The sequence below is a fragment of the Monodelphis domestica genome, chromosome X (genome assembly GCF_027887165.1).
Source record: "Monodelphis domestica isolate mMonDom1 chromosome X, mMonDom1.pri, whole genome shotgun sequence".
Lineage (NCBI taxonomy): Eukaryota > Metazoa > Chordata > Mammalia > Didelphimorphia > Didelphidae > Monodelphis > Monodelphis domestica.
In genome coordinates this window covers 38,938,401-38,944,058 of record NC_077235.1, presented here as the reverse complement: position 1 = coordinate 38,944,058, position 5,658 = coordinate 38,938,401, and positions in this window count along the sequence as shown.

The following is a 5,658-nucleotide window of genomic DNA, read 5'->3' as shown; positions in this document are numbered from 1 at the left end:
ACTTTCCCTCCCCCCCCCCTCGCCGGTCCCCAAATCCCAGAGTTTGGCCATGACACAGGACTCTGATTCATAGGCGGGATTCAAGCTGGGATGGAGGTCTCCTCATGATTTCCCTCCCACTTTCACCAGTGCTCTGGACTTAGATCTCCCATTGGCTCCCGGAGTCACGTGCAATGAGTCACTTCTGTCCTGGCCTCCATTTTTTCCCTTCTCCTACAAAAGGAAGTGTGTGAATTAGGAGATCTCTTCCAAGCACTTTCCCACTGCCACAGCAGCCAGGCAGACAGGGCTAGGCTTGCGCGCATGCCTGCGCTCTCGAGCCTGCGCGAGTTGGAAGGAAACTCAGCGCGAGGGCCTCCAGAGCTGCCACAACGGCTGCCCCCTTTGCCTTCAGGTCACTGGGAGCAACCATTGCTGACGCTTCTTCCACATCGGGCCACCCCTTCCCCTTCTGATGGTCTCTACCAAGGAACCTCAGGAGGAGCAGGATTCCACCGCTGACAGCCTGGAGGACAGCAAGCAGGATCCCCAGTTTCAGCCCGTTGTCTGTCTGCTGAGCAGGGCATGAAGACCCTGCAGGCAGGCAGAGGAAGAAGAGCTCTGGAAGGTGGGAGCCAAGCCGCTCCCCTTTGCCTCTCACAATGACCTTCCCCAATGGAAAGAGCAGGAACGGCTCTTGGGAAGCTGCTGAGACACAAGGACAGAAGGACAATTGTCCTCCTCAGAAGCCAGGACAAGTCTCTGAAGAGCTGTGCCAATCACTCCAGAACCCCACTGCTGGAGCTGAAGCCCAGTGCGGGTAGTGAAGGGGCTTGTGTTGGGAACACACAGCCTCACTCTGCCCATCAAAGTCCAAAGCCAGGGCGGCTGCTGGCCAACAGATGCCTGAGTGCACAAAATGTTCACAGGTTGAAGGCAAAATTCCAGAAATACAAGAAGGAGATGACAAGAAACAAAAGAAAGGAAAGAAGAAGCCCAGGAAGAGAAAGCTTGACTAGTCAAAGAGAGAAATTCTGACCACATGGCGGAGAAGTTCAAGGAAATCTGGGTGAAGGATGGTGGCGCAGAGGCTAAGCAGGAGATCCAAGGGAAGAAGAAGGCTCTTGGTGAGCTTGAAGCTGATTCCTAGAATACTTCCAGAAGGGATTTGTAGCTTTCATTCCCCCCTTTACCTTGCATCTTCCATTCAATGCTGAGTATTGGTTCTCAGGCAGGAGAGTGGTCAGGGCCGGGCAATGGAGGTGAAGTGATTTGCCCACGGTCACCCAGCTAGGAAGGGTCTGAAATCAGATTAGAAAGTGGGACTGGACTGAAAAGCTGTCCTTAGGAAAGATCAGAGGTGAAACTTGGGGTTTCAGTCTTTCCCACCCGAGTTGGGTTCAGGTCCCAGACAGAGCACTAGTCAACAGGCAGAGTTAGTTGAGAGAGAGATCAGGAAGCAAAGAGCCCCAATTCCTCTTCCCCAGGAGCTTTGCAAACCGAATCTCCTCCCTGGGGATCCTTTCCTTGGCCAATGGCTTTGGACCATGACCTCAACCAGTGCTGTCCCTTCCCCCGTCCCCATATCCCAGACTTGAGCCATCCCACACAGGAACTCTGATTCCTAGGCGGGATTCAAGCTGGGATGTCGGCACCCTTATCATTTCCCTCCCAATTTCACCAATGCTCTGGACTTAGCTCTCCCATTGGCTCCCGGAGTCAAGTGCAATGAATCCCTTCTGTCCAGGCCTCCATTTTCCCCCTCTCCTAAAAATGAAACGTTTGGATTAGCGCATCTCTTCCAAGCCCTTTCCAGTCCCCTGGCAGCCGGGTTGGGGGGCCGGAGTGTCTCGCGCATGTGCGAGCAGTAGCGAGACTCAGCCTACTTAAGCACTAGGGCCAACAGAGCGCCACAATGGCTGCACCCTCCGCCTTCGCGTCACTGGGAGCAACCATTGCTGACGCCGCTGTGGCATCACCACCCCCTCCTTTCCCCTTCTGATGGCCTCTACCAAGGAATCTCTGATTGAGCAGGATTCCACCAGCAACAGCCTGGAGGAAGGCAAGCAGGATCCCCAGTTACAGCCCGTGGTCTGTCTGTCTGTCTGAGTAGGACATGAAGACCCTGCAGTCAGGCAGATGAAGAAGAGATCTGGAAGGTGGAACAAGCTGCTCCCCTTTGCCTCTCACAATGACCTTCCCCAGTGGAAAGAGCATGGACGGCTGATGGGAAGCTGCTGAGACACAAGGACACAGGGACAATTGGTCTCCTCGGGAGCTGGGACAAGTCTCTGAAGAGCCAATGACTCAGGAACCCCACTGGTGGAGCTGAAGCCCGGTTAGGGCAGTGATGGGACTTGGTTTGGGACACACAGCCTAACTGCCCATCAAAGTCCAACGCCAGAGCTGTTGGCCAGCTGATTCCGGAGTGCACAACAAGCCCCCAGGTTGAAGGCAAAATTCCAGGAATTCAAAAAGGATGTGAAAAGACACATGAACCCAAGGAAGAGAGAACTTGACTAGTCAAACTGAGAAGTTCTGACCAAATGGCTGAAAAGTTCCAGGGTCTCTTCCTGAAGGATGGTGGCCCAGAGTCGAAGCAAGACATCCACGGCAAGAAACAGGTGATTAAGGCCCAGGAGACCCAAGAGAGCCAGGATGACCAAGAGGAACATCAGCCTGGATCCCTGTATCAACACACCTAAGCCATCTCACCGTGGGCCTCACCTTTTGTCCTAAATGTTCTCTTTTATTTTCTTCATTTCTATTCACTTTCTTACAAAGGACTTCATAGACAGAATTGAATTCCAGCCTCCAGCTTGTTTTCTAAGCTTTTAAACTTTTCAGGATATCTTCTTCAGCAGACCCATTGCCCAGTCCAATGTACTGAGCTCATGCCATTCCTTTCCACAGTGGAAACACATCCAAAAGACTGAAGAGGCATTTCCAAGGGGCACCCAAAAAGAAAAAAAAACAAAGTTCTTTCCCACGATAAGGACCTATGAGTAAATCCTGCTGTCCAGTCTATGTGTGGATAACCCTACCTGCTGCCGAAGTGTTCAATATGTTTATTGCAATAGGAAAATATCAATGGTGATGGGAGCAAGGAGGCAAGACTTGTAATTTTATCCATGGATGTTCCAGTGTGCTAATTCTCTTAATAGGTGTGGATAGGCAACTCTTTTGTAACTTAGAGACTTGGAGAATTCTCTGAGCCACTAGGGACTTATTTGGCACCACTCAGTTAGTAGGTGTCAAAGGCATCATTTGAAACCAGGCCTCCTTCCTGTCTCTGAAGCTACTCATGTCTCCATACTATTATCTAAGGCTATCTATCTCTCAATGGATATTCACTAGCTTCGTCAAGGGAAGGGAGTTCCCTTCTCTTGGTCTTGGTGCTGTATCTGGGATGTATCCTTTCTTGCAATGCAGGTCAAAACCTATCCACATCTTTTTCACACTAAGAATTCTAGGATGAGGGTTTTGGTTCAAGACACCAAAGAACTGGGCCAGGCTTATCTCGTCCCTGATCATCCAACTGGATGGCTTTTTAGACTGCTTCTTGCACTCAAATCATCTCTAGTACAGCTCATCGATACCTACCATGCATCTTTCCAAGATACTTTGGGTCATCTACCATTTGGGTTCTTTGCATTTAAATCTCCCCAGATAAATATTGAGTTAAAAAAGTTCATTATTTTTTGGAAAAAACCTTCCCTTCCATCTTAAAACCAATTCTGTATGTGGGTCTAAAGCACAAAAGTAGTAAGGAAGGGCTTGGCAAGAGATGAAGTGATTTGCCCAGGGTCACGCAGGAAGGAAGTGTCCCAGGCTGGATTTGAGCCTCCAGTCATTAGGCCTGATTCTCTATCCACTGATCAAATCAGCTTCCCTTACTAGGCTTCTTCCAAAATTAGCAGATCTTTGCAGAACCATGGAGAAGGACAAGAAGAGAGAAGACATGAAAGTCTGCCCTGGTTGGGAACCAAAGGAAGAAAAATGTCTCATGGAAACAATAGCTGGTGAGCTTGAAACTGATTCCTAGAATACTTCCTGAAGGGATTTGTAGTTTTTGTCCCCCCCCCCCTTACCTTCCATTTTCCAATCAATTCTGTGTATTGTTTCTCAGGCAGGAGAGAGTGGTCAGGGCTGGGCAATGGGGGTGAAGCGATCTGCCCAGAGTAACATAGCTAGGAAGGGTCTGAAATCAGATTAGAATGTTGGTCTCCATTGAGAAGCACTCATTAGGAAAGAGAAGAGAAGACACTTGGGGTTCCAGCCTTTGCCACCCAAGTTGGGTTTAGGTCCCAGACAGAGCACTAGCCCAGAGGCAGAGTTAGTTGAGAGATGAGTCAGGAAGCAAAGAGCCCCATTCCTCTTCCCCCACTTGCTTTGCAAACCTAATCTGCTCCCTGAGGATCCTTTAACTGGCCAATGGCTTTGGAGCTTGACCTCCACTAGTACTTTCCCTCCCCCCCCCTCGCCGGTCCCCAAATCCCAGAGTTTGGCCATGACACAGGACTCTGATTCATAGGCGGGATTCAAGCTGGGATGGAGGTCTCCTCATGATTTCCCTCCCACTTTCACCAGTGCTCTGGACTTAGCTCTCCCATTGGCTCCCGGAGTCACGTGCAATGAGTCACTTCTGTCCTGGCCTCCATTTTTTCCCTTCTCCTACAAAAGGAAGTGTGTGAATTAGGAGATCTCTTCCAAGCACTTTCCCACTGCCACAGCAGCCAGGCAGACAGGGCTAGGCTTGCGCGCATGCCTGCGCTCTCGAGCCTGCGCGAGTTGGAAGGAAACTCAGCGCGAGGGCCACCAGAGCTGCCACAACGGCTGCCCCCTTTGCCTTCAGGTCACTGGGAGCAACCATTGCTGACGCTTCTTCCACATCGGGCCACCCCTTCCCCTTCTGATGGTCTCTACCAAGGAACCTCAGGAGGAGCAGGATTCCACCGCTGACAGCCTGGAGGACAGCAAGCAGGATCCCCAGTTTCAGCCCGTTGTCTGTCTGCTGAGCAGGGCATGAAGACCCTGCAGGCAGGCAGAGGAAGAAGAGCTCTGGAAGGTGGGAGCCAAGCCGCTCCCCTTTGCCTCTCACAATGACCTTCCCCAATGGAAAGAGCAGGAACGGCTCTTGGGAAGCTGCTGAGACACAAGGACAGAAGGACAATTGTCCTCCTCAGAAGCCAGGACAAGTCTCTGAAGAGCTGTGCCAATCACTCCAGAACCCCACTGCTGGAGCTGAAGCCCAGTGCGGGTAGTGAAGGGGCTTGTGTTGGGAACACACAGCCTCACTCTGCCCATCAAAGTCCAAAGCCAGGGCGGCTGCTGGCCAACAGATGCCTGAGTGCACAAAATGTTCACAGGTTGAAGGCAAAATTCCAGAAATACAAGAAGGAGATGACAAGAAACAAAAGAAAGGAAAGAAGAAGCCCAGGAAGAGAAAGCTTGACTAGTCAAAGAGAGAAATTCTGACCACATGGCGGAGAAGTTCAAGGAAATCTGGGTGAAGGATGGTGGCGCAGAGGCTAAGCAGGAGATCCAAGGGAAGAAGAAGGCTCTTGGTGAGCTTGAAGCTGATTCCTAGAATACTTCCAGAAGGGATTTGTAGCTTTCATTCCCCCCTTTACCTTGCATCTTCCATTCAATGCTGAGTATTGGTTCTCAGGCAGGAGA